At 33.8% G+C, this 20,985-nt stretch overlaps 1 protein-coding gene and 1 pseudogene across 2 annotated transcripts in view; one reads left to right on the top strand and one right to left on the bottom strand.

The window, feature by feature from the left end:
* LOC141545872 (putative 2-ketogluconate reductase) overlaps positions 1 to 20,985 on the top strand; it is a 69,526-nt gene that overhangs the window by 3,403 nt on the left and 45,138 nt on the right. The window contains exons 2-3 of one of the 2 annotated variants that reach the window (XM_074273214.1): positions 7,902 to 7,922; positions 8,720 to 8,994. The exons of the other annotated variant lie outside the window; for it this stretch is intronic. The gene's annotated coding sequence lies outside the window, so the exon portion shown is untranslated. The remainder of the gene's footprint in view (positions 1 to 7,901; positions 7,923 to 8,719; positions 8,995 to 20,985) is intronic. 2 annotated transcript variants of the gene reach the window in all.
* Positions 6,823 to 9,603, bottom strand: LOC141545895 (bifunctional apoptosis regulator pseudogene; annotated as a pseudogene).

Here is a 20,985-nt window from a genome sequence, read left to right as displayed (position 1 = left end):
TCGAATATTGTGGTTATAATAGGCATTCTTGTTTCACTACTATTTTAGTGGAAATGCTTCTTACTTATTCCCATTACACATAATGCTTGCTGATGGTTTTAGAAAGATGCTACTTATCTTTTAAAGGAAAACTCCACTTATTCCCATGCTTTCTAGTGTTTTTATTAGGAATGAACTCTGTATTTTGTAAAAAAAAAATTTCTTTATCTATTAAAGTAATCATATGATTTTTGTTAATATTGTTAATAATGTGATCACTTATGCTCATGCCTTTCCTGATATTGAACTAGTTCCACATTCCTGGTCTAAATTCCACTTGATCATAGTGTATTATTCTGCTGATAAATTGCTATAATTTCTTTGCTAATATTTTATTTAAGATTTTTTGCATCACTATTCAGTAAAGAAAGTGGTCTGTAATTTTCTTTCTCTGTTTTTGATCTTCCTTATTTTGATATCAGCACCATATCTGTCATAAAAGGAATTTGGTAGGACTCTACTTATTATTTCATCTACTTTATATATTTTATCACATTAAATATTAATCTAATTTAATTTTAATTATTAATTTAATTATTAATTAATTTACCTTTTAGTAGAATTAACTTGTACATTCATCTGGCCCTGGAGCTTTTTTCTTAGAGAACTCATTGATGGCTTGTTCAATTTCTTTTTCTAAAATGGGGCTATTTAAGTATTTTAGGTAATTTATATTTCTGTAAATATTCATTCATTTCAATTAGATTTTTCAGATTTGTTGGTTGTAATGTTCAGGCTAGCTTTCTGGAGGTTCTTTGGACAGGTCTTTGTCTCAGCAGGATAGATACCACGAGAATGGTCAAGAATAGAGTCTAGAGTATTGTCTCCTTCATAGTCTGTCTCCTTTACAATCTGTGTCTGTCACAGTCTGACCCAATCTTGATCTTAGTGGAGGAGTGCAGGAGGCAGGAGAGCCACTAGGAGGATGGTCAAAGATGGAATGTCTCATTTCCAGTCCTCTTGGCACTTAAATATCCTATTACATTATATTACAGCATACTGAATATATGTGAACTAGAGAACCATTACATTACCATGCTAAGTACTAAGTATGTATATCCTAGAAAATCATCATCTCATCAATTCCACTGAGTTAACACCTTTTGTAAGTATCCTTGTTTCAAATATACTTCTTCAGAGTTCCAACTCTCTAGAGTTGGCATACAGTTGGGCAAAAAAATTGTTTTAATTTCCTCTTCATTTGTGGTAAACACAGATTTTGATTTTTAATTTTTGATACTGGTAATTCGGTTTTTTCTTTTCCTTTTCTAATCAAATTAACCAAAGATTTATTTATTTTGTTGAGTTTTTAAAAATAACTAACTCTTAGTTTTACTTAGTTCAAAAGTTTTCTTACTTTCAATTTTATTAATCTTTTCTTTGATTTTCAGAATTTCTAATTTGGTATTTAATTAGGGGGTTTTAATTTTTTTTCCTAGCTTTTTAAGTTGCATATGCAATTCACTGATCTCCTCTTTATTTTATTCACATGAAAATATCTAGAGATATAAAATTTCCCCTAAGAACTGCTTTGGCTGCATCCTCTGTTGTCTCATTATGAAATTTTGATTATTTGCATGATTTGTTATTTTATCCATCCATTCTTTAGGATTAGTTTAGCTTCCAATTAATTTTTGGTCCATTTTTCCATGGCCCTTTTTACACATAATTTTTATTGTATCATAACCTGAAAAGGATACATTTAATATTTCTGCTTGTCTGTATTTGATTGTGAGGTTTTTTATGCCTTAATGGTCAATTTTTGTGTAGCTGTCATGTGCTGCTGAAAAAAAGTATATTCCTTTTTATTCCCATTCAGTTTTCTCCAGAGGCCTATCATACCTGACTGTTCTAAAATAATATTTATCTCTTTAACTTTTTTGTTTATTTTGTGGTTAGATTTATCTAGTTCTGAGAGTGTGAGATTGAGATCCCCATTAGTATAATTTTGCTTTATTTCTTCCTACAACTCACTTAACTTCTCCTCTAAAAATTTAGATGGCTATATCATTTGGTATATATATGTTTAGTATTGATAGTACTTCATTATCTCTGGTACTCTTTAGCAAGAGGTAGTTTTCATTTCTTATCTCTTAATTATATCTATTTTAACTTTTACTTTGTCTGAGATCAGGATCATTACCCATGCTTTTTTTGTTTGTTTTTTACTTCAGCCTTTTACTTTTACTTTATCTTTACTCTGTATGTATCTCTCTATTTCAGATGTGTTTCTTGTAAACAACATAATGTAAGATTCTGGCTTTTAATTCGTTCTACCATCTGCTTCTGTTTTATGGGAGAGTTCATCCCATTCACAGTCATGTGATGGTTATTAACTTTGTATTTCTCTCCATCCTAATTTCCCTTGTTTATATTTTTCCCCTCTTTTCATCATTCCCCTTCTCATATGTTTTTTCTGACCCCCATCTTCCTTAATTTGCCATTCCTTCTATCAGTCCCTCCTTTTTATCCCTTTCCCCTTCTACTTCTGTCCTCCGTTCTATTAGCCTTCCTTTTTTCCTTTTCTTTTCCTACTTCTCTATATAGTGAGATAAATTTCTATAACCAATGAGGTATGTGTATAATTCCCTCTTTAAGCTAAATCCAATGAGTTTAAGGTTCAAAACAATGCTCATCGTCTCCCTTCTTTCCCTCTTTTGCAATCAGTCTTTTGCACCTCTTTATGTAATGTAGTTTACCCCATTTAACTTCCCCATTCCTCTGTTTTTTTTAATACATATATACAATGAAATATATAAACATATATATATGTATATATACATATATATATATATATATGTATATAAATATAAATATTATACATACACACAAAGCATATATACCCCTGGGGTTCTCAGCTTTCCTGAGAAGTCAGGAGGCATGACAACCTGAGTTGTATTTAAAGCAGAGTTATACTAAGTGGCACAAAGACATCTGCACATAATAGCAAATTGTTTATATGGTCTGCATGTGCAGTATATGGAGCACATGCAGTGTGCTATAATTATGTTAGGGTATTAGGGTATATAAGGCTGAAAGAATTTTGAATAAACTGTTTTGATCATCTTCGTGAGTTCTACCCCGTCACTCCTCATCCATGATCAAGATTAGGGCTGGTACCAAAATCCTCCAGCGAGCAGGTCCAGACACACACACACACACACACACACACACACACACACACACACACACACACACATTTTGTCAAATCTATTTTTTTAAGGAGTTGTTTTCCTCAATATATTTTTGGGCTTCCTTTTCCAAGCTATTAACTTTTCCCCATGATTCTCCTGCAAGTTCTCATTTCTTAAATCAATTTTTCCCCCACCTCTCTTATTTGATTTTGAAAATCCTTTTTGAAGTCTTCCAAGAGAATGTTTTGGACTTGAGACCAATTCATATTCCCTTTGAGGCTTCACAGGAAGGCATTTTTGCCATTGCTCTCCTCTTTTGAGTTTGTGGTCTGATCTCCTCTGGTCCATAGAAGCTTTCAGTGGTCAGAACTCTTTTTGGTTTTTTGCTCATTTTAAAAAGTTAAGCTCTGCCTTAGGGAATAGGGTACACTGTTCCAAGTTTCTTTTGCAGGGGAATAGGGAGGGGCCTCTTACTAGTTTACAAACTGGGGCTGGAAGTGCTAGCAGCTTTCCCACTATGCTGGATTGGCCTGGACCTGTTCTGTAGTAGTTCAAGGGCAGGCAATTTGCTTTTTACACTGAGGCTGAGCCAGGATGGAAGGGCCTTCACTGCTGATCTTTGCTGTTGCTAAGAGCCTCCAACTAGATTCTCAGCACCACACCCAATGGGCTATTCTCCCCCTTCACCCAATCGAAACAGAATTTTCTTGAAGTCCTTCTATATTATCTTAAGCTGGAAAATTGCTTCATTCAGAATTTTTATGAATTCTGTCACTACAGAATCTGCTTAGAGATTTAATTTGGTGGTTTCTGAGGGAAAATGAGGAGTGCTCAAGACACTTTCTGGCTTCTCTCTATCATACTGGCTCTGCCTCCATACCAGAGCTTCTTAAACATTTTTCCTCTTTTGACCCCTTTTCACCTAAGAAGTTTTTATGAAACATTGGGATATAGGCATACAAATTAAATATTTTCTGATAACAAGTCATAATTTGACAGTTTAAGAAGCTTTGCTCTAAGCTACAACTTCTTCAAGCACATAGAGAACACATCAAACTGAGTCACTCATTTTTGCAACCCAAGTTAGTGAACACTAAGACTAGATCTAATCAGAAATAGTCACATGAAACATTCTAGATCAGGAAAAAGACTAGATCAAGAAAAGATCCCAAATCTAGCAAAGAGATGAATATACTTGTGTCAGGATAGAGGAAGAGATGTTAACTGAAGACTCTTGCCCACTACTCAGTTCTAGGTCATAAATCCAAGGTTGACTGGGGAAGGGACCTGTACCTAGGAGTGATGTTCCAGGATGAAGAGTTGTCACAGGCTCTGGTAGGTTGGCTTTTGTCCTTCAGTTTTGAAAAGGACCAAAATGACATCACAATGTTGGATTCAAGGTACAGCATATCCAACTAAGGCTGATCAGCTTGGAAGGCCCAAATAATTCCCATGATCAAGCACAAATAGTCCCATGAAAATTTGGAATATAGGTGTCTAAATTTTTTTGTCATCTCAATTTTTTTTTTGAGTTACTGCAATTCTGCTTTATTTTGAAGTAGACCACTATGCTGGGCAGTCCTATGACAGTGTCTCCTATGCCTCAGTTGATCCCAAAGTTCTTCAGAGAGACTTGAAGGCTTTTCTTGTATCACTTTTTGTGACCTCCATGTGAACACAAATCTTGTGTGAACTCTCCATAACTATCTTTTAGGCAAATATATTTTGGGCTTTTAAACAATGTGGTCAACCCATCAGATTTGCACTCACTTCAGTAGAGTTTGAATGGCAGTTTAGCTCAAGAAATGATCTTAGTGTCTTGTACTTTATCTTGCCAGGTGATCTTCAAATCTTCCCCAAGACAACTCAAATGGAAGCAATTCTGTTGAAATGAAATATCATTCAGGTTTAAAAACACACAACAATGATGTCAGCATAACAGTTGTATAGACTTTCAATTTGGTTTTAGGCTGTTTACTGAGATAGGAACACATTCAAAAGCCAATAGCTATTATGTAGCTCTGACTTTAGGAATGGAGTTCCTCTAGTTCATTCTGAGCATGCAGTAGAACATCCAGGTCAGGAATAATAGACTACAGGGGAGCCTGCCATTGTTATTGAGTTAGCAGAGTTTTCAGTTGCCTGACAGTGCTTTAGTTTAGTAGCAGTCAACTGAAACTCTATCTGGAGCAAGATCACATAAAATATTGCTCAATACTCAAAATTCAAGTCAGGAATTCACATAGCTCAGACCAGAGAACAACTAGACTTTGCTTGAATTAGTCCATTTAAAGACCATTGAAAACATATAGATCCTCAACTTGAGGTAGTTCTAAAGATCCTAAATCAGTGGTCCTCAAACTTTTTAAATAGGGGCCAGTTCACTGTCCCTCAAACTGTTGGAGGGCCGGACCATAGTAAAGACAAAAACTCACATTCTGTCTCAGCCCCTCAGCCCATTTGCCATAACCTGGCTGGCCTCATAAACATCCTAGCTGGCCGCATCTGGCCCACGGGCTGTAGTTTGAGAACCCCTGTCCTAAAGTAATAAAATGATTGGACCAATTCATAACTCCATCAATACTACATGCCTGATTGTGTCCAATATTTGTCATTTTCCTTTTTTGTTAGCCCAGCAAATCTGATGGGTATAAGGTGGAAACCTAGGGTTGCTTTAATCTTCATTTCTCTAATTGCTATTTGGAGCATTTCTTCAATGTTTTATAATAGGTTGTATTTCTCACTGTATACATACTTTAAGTATATTTTGGAAAAGAAAACTTTATCAGAGAAATTTGTTGCAAAGTTTTTTTTTTTGTTTGTTTTATATATATACAATTCATTTCCTTTCAACTTTTAGCAGCATTGGTTTTGTCAGTTTTATCTTCTGTGACCCTATCTATTCCTTGTTTGGTCACAAGCTCTTCCCATTTTCATATATTCAAAAGTTAATTTCTTATTTGCTCCTCAATTTTTTGTCACCGATGTATCTAAATTATTGATTAATCTGAAGTTTATTTTCATACGGTGCTTGTGTTGGTCAAGGTGAAATACATACAAGTTCCTCTTGGTACATGTTAACTTGCATGACATGACATGCCAATCCACTCTGCAACAATATATTTATTGTCCTGGCACTAAGCCAAGTGAAATTCAGTTGATTGGTTGGTTTCACCAAAAGACAACATCTTCCATAGTGCCCTTCTGATCTGCAACTGGTAGTTGCCACACCTGACTAAAAGGTCGCTTACTGAGAACTGGAAGACGAGGTCCTGCTAGTAGAATTTTTTCCTATCATCAGCACTCTAAACAAGATTCTGTCACCAGCTCTATCAACCTAGACTTCAGAAGGCCTGTCAAGAAGCAAATACACACAACCGTTGCTATGATATGCTACTGTATGTCCCATCTTCTTTGAGGAGTTCTAACAGTCATTCATGGCCATTATCTCATTGAGCCTTACAGCACCTTTGTGAGTTGGATATAGTATATGGAAAGTATCGCTATATTACAATCTGAATAAGCCAGTCCTAGTTTGGGAATGACGGCCCATGCCAAGAAAAATTTTGTGTAGTTTTTTTTTTTTTTTTTAAAGCAGCTCCTTTTATGATTTATAGAAAACTGGACATCTCCTTTGCCCTCACTCCCACTGAAGCTTCCACTGATTACATTTCAAAGCATGGAGGCCAGCTGAACTCAGAGTAATACAACAATTGGGTTTCTAGTCTGTAATTCTTTGACCATAAGATCAATTTTGATAATTGGATTAAAGTACCCAGTAAAATAAACAACTGCAAATAAATTGAGGAATAATAGGCCAAAAAATGACCAAAGTCCCTATGTTGATACTTTCAAAAAATGGCTTAACATTATATAAGAAACAAATTAAGTCATTCCTTGACCAAATCCTCCAAAAGGAAAATAACTCCAGAGCAGAGAGCAACATGGCATTAATAAGAAACCATGAGGTCCAGTAGTACATTCTGTTAATCCCAAATTCAGAAATTAATTGACATGGAAGAAAGAATATTTAACAAGGAATTCTTTCCATTACTTCCAAATGGGCTCTTTAAAAATTTCAAACTTTTATAATATATGAATGTTATACAATATTATTGCTCTATAAGAATTGATCAACTGGATGATTTCTGAGAGACCTGGAGAGACTTACGTGAACTGATGCTAAGTGAAGTGAGCAGAACCAGGAGATCATTGTACATGGCAATAGCAAGATTATATGATGAGCATTTCTGATGGACATGGCTCTTTTCAATAGTGAGATGATTCAGGCCAGTTTCTATGGTCTTGTAATGAAGAGAGCCATCTGTACTCAAAGAGAGGACTGTGGGAACTAAGTGTGGATCACAACATAGTATTTTAACTCTTTTTGTTGTTGTTTACTTGCATTTTGTTTTCTTATTTTTTCCCTTTTTGATCTGATTTTTCTTGAACAACATTGTAATTATAGACATATATATGTAGAAGAATTGTACAACTTAAACATATATTGGATTATTTGCTATCTAGGGGGGGAGGGAGTGGTGGGGAAAGAGGGGAAAATTTGGAACACAAGATTTTGCAAGGGTGAATGTTGAAAATTATCCATGCAATATGTTTTGAAAATAAAAAGCTTTAATAATAAAAAGAATAAAAAATAAAACAAAAAGTTTTCAAATTTTGTGATGATATTCTTTTTTTTTTTTTTTTTTTTTTTTTTTTTTAACACAGGGCACATTGTATGGATAAAAGGTAAGAAAGTTTCTGCATAATCAAGTACAGATACAACATATTGAGTCTTGGGGAGTTCTTCAGGGCATACAACAGGAATGACTTTCCTGGGTTGACAGCTTTATGCCAGGTGCTATGCCTGGGGGCAGCAGCATCTTACCTTCCCATGGTCTTCAGTGCTTATCTGGATAGGACCAGCGTGTTCACCAATGAGAGTTACAAGCTAGAAGAGACGAAATCAAGATGCTCTTTATTATGGCGCATTCATTCACAGCTACATCCTCACCTGCCTCCCCTCTTTTCCAGCTCCCTCTTTTTATCCCCAGTCCTGCATGCCAAACCTGAGGAAGTACTTTATGCTGATGTGAGTCAGTCAGGAAAGTCTCAGAGCTCACTTCCTGATAACAGAGCCAGTTCTCGGAACATAATATTTCAGGACACTGTGACTGTTTGACCTGAACATGGGCTACAGCAACCTCATAATGTTTCGGGTCTCATGTTTGTCAGGGGAACTGCCTGTACTATTTCCCTGTTCTCGAGGCAGCACAAATTTCAGATTGGAGTCCCAGACCTCTGGACTCCAACAGCTTTGTATTACCCAAAGATTCTTTGGGGACTTTACTTTTTTTTTTCTTGTTTCAAGTTTTTTTGTTTTTTGTTTTTTTTTAATTTCTTCATCCTTGCAAAATCTTAGATCTCAATTTGCCCCCTTTCCTCTTCCCACCTTTCCTAGATGACAAGTAGTCCAATATATGTTAAACATGTTAGAAATATATGTTAAATTCAATATATGCATACATATTTATGTTATCTTGCAGCACAAGAAAAATCAAATCAAACCAGAAAAAAAAAATGAAAAAAAATGCAAGAAAACAACAACAAAAAGAGTGAAAATGCTATGTTGTGAACCACACTGTTCCCATGGTCCTCTCTCTGGATGTAGATGGCTCTCTTCATCACTGAACAATCGGAACTGGTCTGAATCATCTTGTTGAAAAGAGCCATGTCCATCACAATTGATCATCGTATAATCTTCTTGTTGCTGTGTACAACAGTTTCCTGATTCTCCTCATTTCACTCAGCATCAGTTCACGTAAGTCTCTCCAGGTCTCTCTGAAATCATCCTGTTGGTCATTTCTTACAGAACAATAACATTCCATAACATTTATATACTATCATTTATTCTCCAACTGATGGGCAGACACTTAGTTTCCAGTTTCTTGTCATTACAAAAAAGGCTGACACAAGCATTTTTGCACATGTGGGTCCCTTTCCCTCCTTTAATATCTCTTTGGGATATAAGCCCAGTAGAAACACTGTTGGATCAAAGGGTATGCACAGTTTAAAAACTCTTTGGGCAGAGTTCCAAATTGCTCTCCAGAATGGCTGCACCCATTTACAATTTCACCAATAATGGATTAGTAGGAGACTTTACTCTTAAAAGTTCTGACACACTCCAGTTCCATTATTATGGCTTTTCTATGTTATATAAAGATTCTGAAAAGTCTTCATCTGTCAATATTAAAAGCAATCTGCCATTAACTCTTGCAGATAAAAATCTTTCTTTATAAAGAGAGGCCCAAGGGCCCAGTGGCTTTAACCAGAAGATGACTTTTTCAGTTGTCCATTTTCCAATAGATTTGTGAACAAGCAGGACATGCTCTGATTCTCTAGTGTTTCAGTAATATACAAGTAGAACCATTGCAGCGTTGGATCCAGTCCCACTCAGATCTGAGCATCACCCCTCTCTACCTTACCCGCCCCCAGTGCTCAAGAACCTAAATGGTTAATGTATTCTCCCTCTTCAGTTTTCCTAGTAGAGAACAAGTTCCCCTAATTTGTATATATAGTGTCCTCCTGCCCTCATCCCAAACCTAAGCTCCTTCAGATCAGAGTCTATTTCATTCCCCTTCCCCCAAAATAGCATCTATTTTATAGATCTAGAAACTGGATTAACTTAAAATTAAAATGACTTGTTTAGGGTCACACAACTGGCGAGCATCTGAGATAGAATTCAAGTCCAGAGTTCCTGAATGTTCAGCATTCATTTCCTCTATATCAAATCCTTTTTCATTCTTCTAGAATATATCTAGATAGCATCCCAAAACTTTTTTTTCCCTCATCATTCTTTTAAGAATTTATTCTTCAAAGAAAAGTTCAGTCACTTATAGAAGACTAGTGATGATGCATGCTACTCACTTCCTTACAAAAAGGTGATAGATTCAAGGTGCTGAATGAGACATCTTTTCATGCATGCCTAATGTGGCCATTTGTTTTGCTCAATTGAATATTTGTTATAAGAATTTTTTTTTCTTTTCAAGGATAGGGTGAGGAGGGATAAGAAGACAAGCAATAGTGTGAGAAAAAAAAAAAAAAACAAACAAAGCCCAAACAAAAGAAAAAGGATCCTTAAAGCATGTCTTTTAAATGCATAGAAGAGGCTAAAATATAGGCCAGAAGGAAACATAATCAGAATAGGTCTAGAAGTTATAAGTTGAACTTATTTGCATGTAAAAAGATAAAGCAAGCTGTATGTAATGGAGATTCACAGTTTCATAAATAATAAATAATGCCACTTTCCTCAATCAATGGGGGGAAAAAAGGAAAGGAAAGGGGAGAAGGGTGAATGAAAGGATGTGTTAAGAAGGGAGAAATTAGTCCTATGCAAAATGAACCATAAGGATGTATAAAAATATTTATATCTCTTTGAGCTAGCAAATAATAATGGGAATTTAAGGTGGTCACATGAAGATCAAAAGAAGACAAGGACACTCCCAAAATTCCTTTGAAGAACTTTGGAATTAACTTAATGAATGAGAGAGAATGGCAAAATGTTGTGTTCCAATTTTTTTCTCTCTTTTTCTTCCATTCCTTCTCCTAATTTAATGAAATACCCAACCACCTCAATGTTCAAGAGGTATGTTCATTTCTAGCATATTCAATAAATCAAGAATGAAAAGAAATTAAAGCAAATTGAAAGAATGTTGGACTAACCCTACTTCTAAGCAAATAATCTCAAAACCTTTATTCATTCTTCTATCATTTGTAAAACTTGGTTAGACTAGCCTTGCCTCTAAAATAGTGATTAAAAATGGAGAGAATGCATGAGTAAATACAATGGTATTATTAAGTCAGTTACAGTTTTAAAAGTTTATGGTATTTTTTTTTTTAACTCATGAGAAAAAAGCTGAAAATTAAACTCTCAAACTAAAAGTTATTTCTCATACAATATTTCTTAAATACTAATCTGTCATGGCATTTTCACTTTAATTGTTATGCGCTTTCTTTTTCAAATAAATTGTCTTGCATAGCTTATGCTATATTCCAAACACATTAAAACAAATTATTTTAAAATTGCCTTTTACCATCTGGAATGTTTATTCAATAATGTTTTCACAGGTCTACACATTTCTTACATTCTAAATGTCAAATATTTGTCACCTTACTTACAATATAAGAAACTTCTCTTTCTAGAAAAGAGCCCTAATGTTCTTCTATTTCAAAACTTGGTAAAAGCAATATAAAATTTAGCTAAAGAATACTAGATAGTAGTAGCCTGTCATGAAATAAAAGGTTTTTGTTTATTATATTTATTATTATTATTGTTTATTACCAGATAGAATAGTACATGGGGGAGTGAAGAGGGAAGATGTACATAAGCTGATAAACTGTTTCTTTCCAGACCTGAAATTTCACTATTAGCGGGAAACACAATGAGAAAATTTTATTAACTATTAATATAATTATACAACTGAGAATCTTGGGAGGACTGCTGAGGACACAGTTGGAACTAGAACTTTGCTTCTCCTGAATTCAAAGCTAAACATCTGTTCTATATCACTCTGGCTCTCGCTTATTGTACAGCAGTCAAAATAATGTACAAATAACCTTAATAAAATTTAAAATAAATTAAACATGTGAGTTAACTGAAGGTACTATTACAGGATGAAACCTCAGTGTCTGAAGCAAAACACACCAAGAAAAAACATCTGATCACAGGGCTAGAGAAGCTTTCTCTTTGTCTAGATACAAACATGGCACTTATATGGAAAACTGAAAAAAGTAACTGAAAAATAAATTAAAAACAAAGAAAATTTAGAATTATTCAAAGTGAAAAAATGCTTCAACTTACAATAAATTCAACACATAATTTCTAGGTAACTGAACTGTAAATCCCAATAACAATTACATGTAGACAAGTGGAGTGTTTGCTTATGATTTCCTCCTCCAGTTATGTCCTGGTCCAGACCTGTGATTTCCTTGATAAAAGAAACTTCTGGTTTGGAGGCTCCCAACATCATTATGGACCAGCAGCTCATACTGAACTTACAGAATTTGACATGTGGAAGTACCCAGGGTAGGGAGGGATAAAGTGACTTGCCTTGGTCATACAGCCAGAATCTGTCAGCGGCAAGAATTAGACTCTGGTCTTTTGGACTCAAAAATCAGCTTTCTATTCATTGCTTTCACACTGACTCTCACTGCTGTTATAAATGTCAGAAAAGATTTCCTTAAGTAAAATATTCTCAATTCCCTAAGAATTAGGGGTGAGAGAGGAAGAAATCAGTGTTCTGACTATACTACATAATAAACCAGAAAAAAAAAGTACCATTCTATTTGTTGAATGTTTAAAATTAGTAATCAATTAACTATTTTACTAAAAGCTATGCTATTCTTGAAGGGTCATATGTCTTTTTTTTTATGACAATTTAGGATGGTGTTGCAGCGAGCTTCATAAATTAAAAATTATCCCTTCTCTATTGCTCTTATAGCAGCTGCAAGATGATAAAATTACAGTTTAAAAAACATTCTGTGTTCGGGAATTAGAATTTTTGGACCCAAAATAAATTTCAAATAACTAAGATCTTATGTTCTCCAGTTTTATAGGTAAAACCAAATATAACTTAAGACATAAATATACACAAAATGATAATTATTCTTGCTGGAATATTAGGGTTTATTTATTTATTTTTTAAAGGCTGGGGTTAAGTAACTTGCCCAGGATCACACAGCTAGGAAATGTTAAGTGTCTGAGACCACATTTGAACTCAGGTCCTCCTGAATTCAAGGCTGGTGCTCTATCCACTGCGCCACCTAGCTGCCCCCAATTTTTTTTTAATAGGCACAAAAATAGAGCTTTTTATTTTCCTTAAGCAGAATAACTTAAATTTAGGATCTAAGGAATAAATAGCCTAATGAAAACTTTTATGAAATCAACATTACCAGTTTAAAAGGCATTGTTAAAAGTCTGTATTTGTTGGTATACATTATTATAACCCAAGTGCAATAGCTTTCCAGACAGTTCAATAATTACACAATTTAACACCTAAATTTTCAATGAAACATATGGATATATACATATATATATGTATATAAAGATATATATATACATATATATATATATATATATATATATCTTTATATACCGCTATCTATATATATGATATGTCTGTAACCATCCCAAGGATAAAGTTAAAAAAAATTGATTATGGACATTCTAGTAACAAATCAAATGTAATTGGGAACAAGTAGGGCAAAGGTTTAAAAAGCAATGAATCTAATGAATGTGTGTGAATCTAATGTATGTGATTTAGCATAATTTCTAAAGGAATAGATGCTTTGTGCTTTCTGATAAGTAGTAAGAACATTGTATTTTTTGTTTCTTAAAGGAATTATCATTTCCTAGCCAAGAGGTCTTCTAAGATTTCATTTTTTTTTGTTTTAATAAAATATTCTTAATTTATTATGAGGAAAAAGTATTTAAAGTCAGTTAGAAATTGTAATATTCTTATCTAAAATATAATGCTCTCTGGGAGCAGGTTTCCGGAGGCAGCCTTCTTTTCAGTTCAGTGTAATCACTCCAAATGCAGCCAGGAGTTAAAGTCCAGATCCTTTATTGTCTCTTCCAAAATCTTATCTCCTTCACTTGGGGCTCAGCTAGTTTTCTGGAGGCCTTCTAGATCTTAGTTTCAGTGTTCTCCACAGTACAGTCTGCCACCACTTCTCTGTCTTCCTTTGTTCTGCCCAACTGCTGTCTCTGGCTTGTGAATCTCCCGAAGTGCATCCTGGTTGAGAGCTTATACATGCTCTCTTAAAGGTGTGAATCTTGTGGAACTCTATTAAGTACTAAGTACATTAGTGAACTAGAGAACTGTTAAGTATCATGCTAAATTAGATAACTGACTTAGCACCTTGTAAGAATCCTAACAAGAAATTATTTCTAATCCCTACTGGATTCGTAGCTAGGTCTTCTTTCTGGATATCATGCTGCATATGGCACTCTTTCCATTTTATATGCCTGCAATTTTTACATCATTATTGTACATATTAGTGTTAGAAAATCTAAGAATAACAAAAATTTAACAAACTCTAAAGTATTCTAGTTATATATCCGCTACAATGAAGCATAATGATCAATTATATTAAATAGAATGTACAAGAAAAACAGAATTATTCTGACACATTTCAGTCGAAAATAAACTGCAGACATTTTTTAGGAAAAATTGCTTAGCATAGCAAAGTATTTGAAAACATTTATAATCTAGAAAGTGAAAGATGAACAGAATTCTATACACATTGTAAAACAGGAAAAAACAAAGACATGAAAACAAAATCGGGACATACATATACATAGAAAGGAAACCAAATGCACAATTTTAAAGTTAAAAAGTTAGGTAGATTATATGGTTTTCCATAAAAACTATATAATGCAGAACCTGGAATTCAGTGTCATGTGCTGTCTCAGATGCTGGAACTTCTGCCTTCAGTTCACTCCTCTCAAGTGTCTGAATAATTTCATCTTGCAAGGTGGCAGCCATGCCATGGTATGTGTCTACAGCATCACTGGTCAAAGAATTTTAATTTTCCAGGGGTAGAGATATATGGAGCTTACTTGCTTCCTTTTCATTCCTGGTATTTATTATTTTAGTAGCATCACTAAACTGTTGAACTGACATTAAATAATCTAGTAAGAGATTACTATCTGGTTCACTGCTAGAACTATCTTAATTTCATTCACTCTGCTCTTCATGATTATCCTCTGTATTTGGATAACATCTAACTATTTCTATGAAATTATGTACTGTAGAATACTCATTTTCTTTTGTAGAATTTATTTCAAAATCATGAGAAAGTTGCAAGTGATCTTGTAAGTGAATTTTGCAAGTGATATAAGAGGAATGAAAACCAGAATCTGAAAAGTATAGGAGGAATTTCTCAAGAGAATCTTTGGCATATGACATCGACCAGTCAGAACAATGAGCAGAAGTGAATTCTTGAACTTCAGTGGCACAGTGCTTGACACAAGAATATGATAATGACAGACAAAATTGAGGTAATAGTTCATAGAAAGTTGCTAATTTTGTAGGGATCTTATTTGATAAAGTCTCAGTATGAATGATGACACATTTCATTATAATATTTTATAAATGAATGATAATGAAAGTCTGTCTCTGCTGGATAATAATAAGAAATATTTTACATTACAATTAAGATGTTTTAGACAATCACATAAGGTAAGAAAGGTTCTTTAAATGATTTAAATGAAATTCTCTTTAAAAACAAAATCTATTATTCCTAGTCCTTGCTCAGATAGATGTCTTTTAGTGAGATTTATTGTAATGAGATCTGATCTATATCTGTACAACAGATTGTGAACATAGTATTGGCAAAGATTTTCAAAGTTGTGTTCAAATCACATCAATGAGCTGAAGATAGAGCCTGAAAACATATGCAAAAAAACCTCAAATGTGGTTGCTGATGTCATTTAGAAAGAAATTTAAAAATTTCTCTCTTTTGGCTATTTCTCTTTATTCTTATCTTTGCTTACCTGGTTCCAGTGGAATTTAATAGCCTCCTTTTGCACTAATTTCTGTGTGTATTCATCTTTCTTTTTTCAATCTGAAAAATGTTTTCAATTCAATTCAATTCAAAATGATTAAATGATATAAATAAAGCAAACTCTTCTAACCTGTATTTATTTTTAGGGCCTAAACTGGGATTTTATTGGCATAAAGAGTTCCTTCTACCAAAGTGGATCAGCAGCAGTTCTGTAATTTATAGTCTTATGAGAGTTCAAATTGTTCAAGGGATTGAGAGATAGATAAGTTGCCCAGGATTACATATCTAGTATCTTATCATGATTGAAATATGAAACCAGGTCTTTCTTAGTCCAAAATCAGCCCGGTTTTCACTATGGGGAATGTTGTTTCCTGTATTCAAAACTACTCTTCATTGCTAAATGAATTTGCTGGAGTCCAGTAATATTGCTTTTCTATTTTATAATGTGATCACTTAAAGAATAAATATTAGAATAAGCTTCAGTATCAAAATAAACTGAGATACTTGAATATATAGTATACTGGATGTATGCTGGATTATAGGCCACAATCCATTTTTATATAGGAATGCCAACAGCAACAGGAGTGTCAGTCATAGAATGATAGAATATATTATTCTATTAGGATGGCTCTCTTTGTATTTTTGAGAAGTACTATAAGCAACACAATCAAATATATTTCTATGATATTTTTCAAGCTCATGTGGACTCTGTGCATCTTATTTTTAAAATTGAAAAAAGTGTTCATGTATATAATTTGTCCTTTCATTAAGTTTAATGAAAAAGAACAAAGACTAGCATTTTCTCAGCTGAGAATTAAAGTTAATGATGAACAAAGAATGAAAATGTAACACAAATTATGAATTTCATATATCCATATCCAGTTAATTTTCATGAGCTTCACTGTTATATTTATATGAGAAATACATGATTTCACAACATGCTGAATAGATACAAATAGAAGTTGATAATTTTAAATAAATTCTTTCATTACCAACCCAACTTATATAAAATTCTACTAATTGATTAAGTTAATTTATCTTCTGGGCCATAGAATTTAATAGAGGTTGAATCCAATCTAACTTCTAGCTATATTTAGCATTTGAAAAATTCTAACTTCTTGCAATTTGTGGACATTCTTTCCCCTTTCTCTGATTCCTGTTAATTAAAAGTTCTCTTTAAATATTTTTATTCCCTTTATTTCCACTTATTGATTACTTCTTTCAATAATTTAGTCATTTCCTAATTTTCCACACCTGAAAAAAAAATGGAAGCTTCTAAAAGCCCATGAAGAACTTTCTATCAATCAAGATGCACAATGTCCTGAATCATAGCTATAAGGATTCAGTCCCAAACTAATAGAAAGACATGTGACAAGACTTCTGACCCATTTCTGTATTTCATCAATTAAGCAGATAATGTACTTGCATTCTGTTCAGCCAAACTTCATATTGTGCTTCTTTAGCTTGAAGGATATGGTTTCTTATGAAGAATCCCCTCCAGCAGGCTTAAAGTTTAGCGGCTGGTTCATTCATTTTTCTGAAGAGCAGCACTCTCTTGGTCCAAAACCATAGCTAACTCAGATAAAATTCTGCAAAGATATGTTTCTGAAATAGTTTTAATTAACATTTCTTAATTATTCATTTCTGTGTTGGACATAGTATATACTTCTGTTTTTAAAGAGGAAGTATCATAGTAATAGTTAATGCTATCAGTTAAATCATAACTAGGTAATGTTAGGTCAGAGCAAGGCAATACTATCTTTTTATATCCTTTTAGATTGACTTTGCTTTTCTGAACTTCAGTTGATGTCTCTTCTGTAGGCCATAAAGCCCCTTGTTAATCATTATTTATATGCATCTTTTCCTTTCTTTAACAAATTTAACTGCAGCATTGTCATCTTTTAGGTCCAAGTCAACATCATGTGGTATCAATCCAATAGGAGATAGTGGATACTGAATACTGGAGGCAACAGGCATAAAAGTAGATTTTGGGAATAGAAGGCTATAGTTCAGCATATCTTCATCAACCTGCTTATCTTAAAGAATACCTCATAAGGAGAATACTTTTTGATTTGTGCAAAGAAAGAATTTATAATAGCATATGAACAATAATCATTGATGCTTTTTCAAATCCAAGAATTCATCTGAATGTGAGTTCTAGAAAACAGAACGTTCCATTTAGAACATTAACCATTTGTCTATCTGTGCTCTTAAATAAAACTTCCTGAAGAACAGTAGAAAACTATGAATTGTCAAAACCATTTTCCTTTCATATTCTACATAAGTCAAACTATAGTACAGTAGTATCTCTAAGGTGCATAATCTTACCTTCTACTTCAGAAAAAGGATGATGCACTAAAGATTCTGTATTCATAAAAAGAGCCATCATAATAAATATTCCTCTTTCCAATATTCATAAAAACAAATATGAGGTAGTCAGTAAGACTGATTTTTATTTATGGTTTATAGAATCATCCACTAGCTTAAGAGTTGTATCATTATATACTGCATTTGACTTTTTAACACATTATCCCTGTAATCATTAATTTAAAATCACAGTAGTAAAATGAGATCTTACCACTCTCAATAGGTACATGAGATTCTTAAGCTGGACTTAAATCCTTAGGTATTAGAGGTACTCCTAATTTTCTGGAACTGGAGAAAGTAAAGACTTTTTCCTTTGTATTTGGACACATCAGCTGCCTCTGAAAGAGTCTAAAATCCAATAATATGGTAGGTAGGTAGGCTAGTAGGTAGATGTCCATAAATTTTTTTGCTAATATCCCCCTCACCCTTTCTAAAACTTTGATAATTCATTTTAATGAAGTAGATAAAAATATTAGGGAAATAATTCCTAACAATGTAATATTCTCTTGTTGGGGTTTCCTTGAGGTCTCTGGAGGCAGCTTTAGTTTCTGTTCAGTCACCACAAGAGTACATCCAGGAATTAAGGTCCAAATCCTTTATTATCTCCTTCACGTGGGGCTCAGCTAGTTTTTCTGGAGGCCTTCCGGATCTTGATTCTGAGAACATGAACTCCTTCCTGCCTTCTCTGGCTTCTGAATCTCCCCAACTGAATCCTGGTTGAGACTTATATATGCTCTCTTAAAGGTGTGAATCTTGTAGAATTATAGTAAGTACTAAGTACATGTACTGAACTAGAGAACTGTTAAATACCATTCTAAATAATCATTGTCTCTATCAATTACACTGACTTAGCACCTCGATTCAAGTTCTGGCCCATAATATAACAAAACACTTAAGAAATTTGGTAACAGAATAACTTGATTAATGAAACCCAAAGGAGGTATTTATAAGTACAGTGTTTTGAGTATGCTCACACACACACACACACACCCACCAGAAACCTTATATTTGTATATAATATTTAATCTAACTCCACACCATGAAAATTGCCCGCTTAGCTCTCCTTATCATAAAAAAAGTGTAAGGAACAGCTACCCATGGTTGCAAGAAGCAAAAATGAGAAGCTGCAGTCGTACTGCATTGATTTTACTCCACCAAAGTGTTTCAAAGAAAAATAGCTCTCAATTCCTGAAAGCCTAGCAGAATTTGTTTTGAAATACATGATTTGCATATGAATTTGAATGATTACATTCTTTCTTAAGAAGGAAGGCTACCTCAATTAAAACTATTCTTAGAACTTTCACCAGTTACTAACTTAGGCTCACCTTTGCTTGATCAGTGTCTTCTTCAGGTTAGCATCTTCTGCAATTTGAAGGCCCATTGTAGAAGTAGGAGGACAAGCAGTAGCCAAATCTTGGATCAACTGAATATGTTGGCCAGGCTGATATGAATATCCTTTGCCTTGACTATAAAGCCATTTAGCTTTTAAACTTAAGATGTATTATAATAATTAACATTAAATGGCATCAGTGGAAAAAAATATCATTGTTACAATTTGCTAGCTTCTCTTTATTCCATCAATCACTTAATTAGCATTTATTAAATGCCTACTATGCTCCAGGCACTGTGTTATATACTGTGAGAATTATTATCTTTGATAAGTTAGTCTTGGTTATTCTGTTAGTTTGTTTTATAAGATTCATAAGATTGAATTCAGATAGTTTTAACTCATAAGAATGAATCTAGATGAATTTTAGACAGAATTAAGTCTAAAGTCATCACAGTCTCTTTCCTTGTTTCTCAAGCCAACATTACCCATGGCTAAGTTAATATTTGAACACATTCAGTACAGCAATTAAACATTTCAGTTAGAGCAATCATTTCCTTAATGATTAACTGATTAACATAGTTATCATAGTATTACCACATAGATACTAATCTGCTGAGTATATGTCTCCTCCCAAATCTGCCCCAAAATGCTGGCAATAAATGCCAAGCTGTACTGGGAATGTTTTAGTATGTATCTAGCCTAACCACAAATCAAGAGACCTATTTCATCCAATCACAGTAAGTTTCTCATGACTCTGAAATTCTTCAATTCCTATTTTACTACTATAAAAAGAAACTCTTTAATTTTCTTGGTTGTCTCTGACTACTGAAGAGTCACTGACCACAATTATTGGCAAATCTAGCTTTGCTAATAAATTGATTGTGCTCAGAACTTTGTGTCTCAGTTTCTATTCCAAATTTTATTTTTACAATACCAAGACAGAAACAAAACAATGAATGTTCTTCCCACTGCAATATAAAATTGGAAGAGGCAATACCTAGAACAAGAGGTGAGTTTATCTTACGAGAATTTGCTTTCCGTGGTCTTTTGTTCACTGGAACAATTGTAAATGGAAAGGGAGGAAAGAAACAAGCATTTATTAAATGCCAGAGACTGTATTAAGAACTTTATAAATATATCTTACTTGAACTTACAACAAGCCTGGGAGGTAAGGTGCTATCATGATACCCATTCATAGTTGAGGAAATTAAGGCAAATATAAGTTATGTGACTGCTCCAGTCATATCCAGAGCTGACTTGAAGTAAGGGACTCCTGACTCCAAGCTCAGCATTCTATCCATGGCACCCACCTAATGAGTTCTTCATTAAGAGTGAGCTTGCTATAGGCATTTAAAATTTAAGAATTTAGTCTAAAATAATGTCTTACAAGAGATTATTTCTTTTTTATTATAGCTTTTTATTGACAGAACAGATGCATGAGTAATTTTTCAGCATTGACTCTTGAAAACTTCTGTTCCAACTTTTCCCCTCCTTCCCTCCACTCTCTCTCCTACATGGCAGGTAGTCCCATACATGGTAAATATGTTA

Source organism: Sminthopsis crassicaudata, chromosome 1 (genome assembly GCF_048593235.1).
Source record: "Sminthopsis crassicaudata isolate SCR6 chromosome 1, ASM4859323v1, whole genome shotgun sequence".
In the NCBI taxonomy this organism is placed as follows: domain Eukaryota; kingdom Metazoa; phylum Chordata; class Mammalia; order Dasyuromorphia; family Dasyuridae; genus Sminthopsis; species Sminthopsis crassicaudata.
Note: the sequence above shows the minus strand (reverse complement) of the source record. Positions and strands in the feature narration are given on the sequence as shown.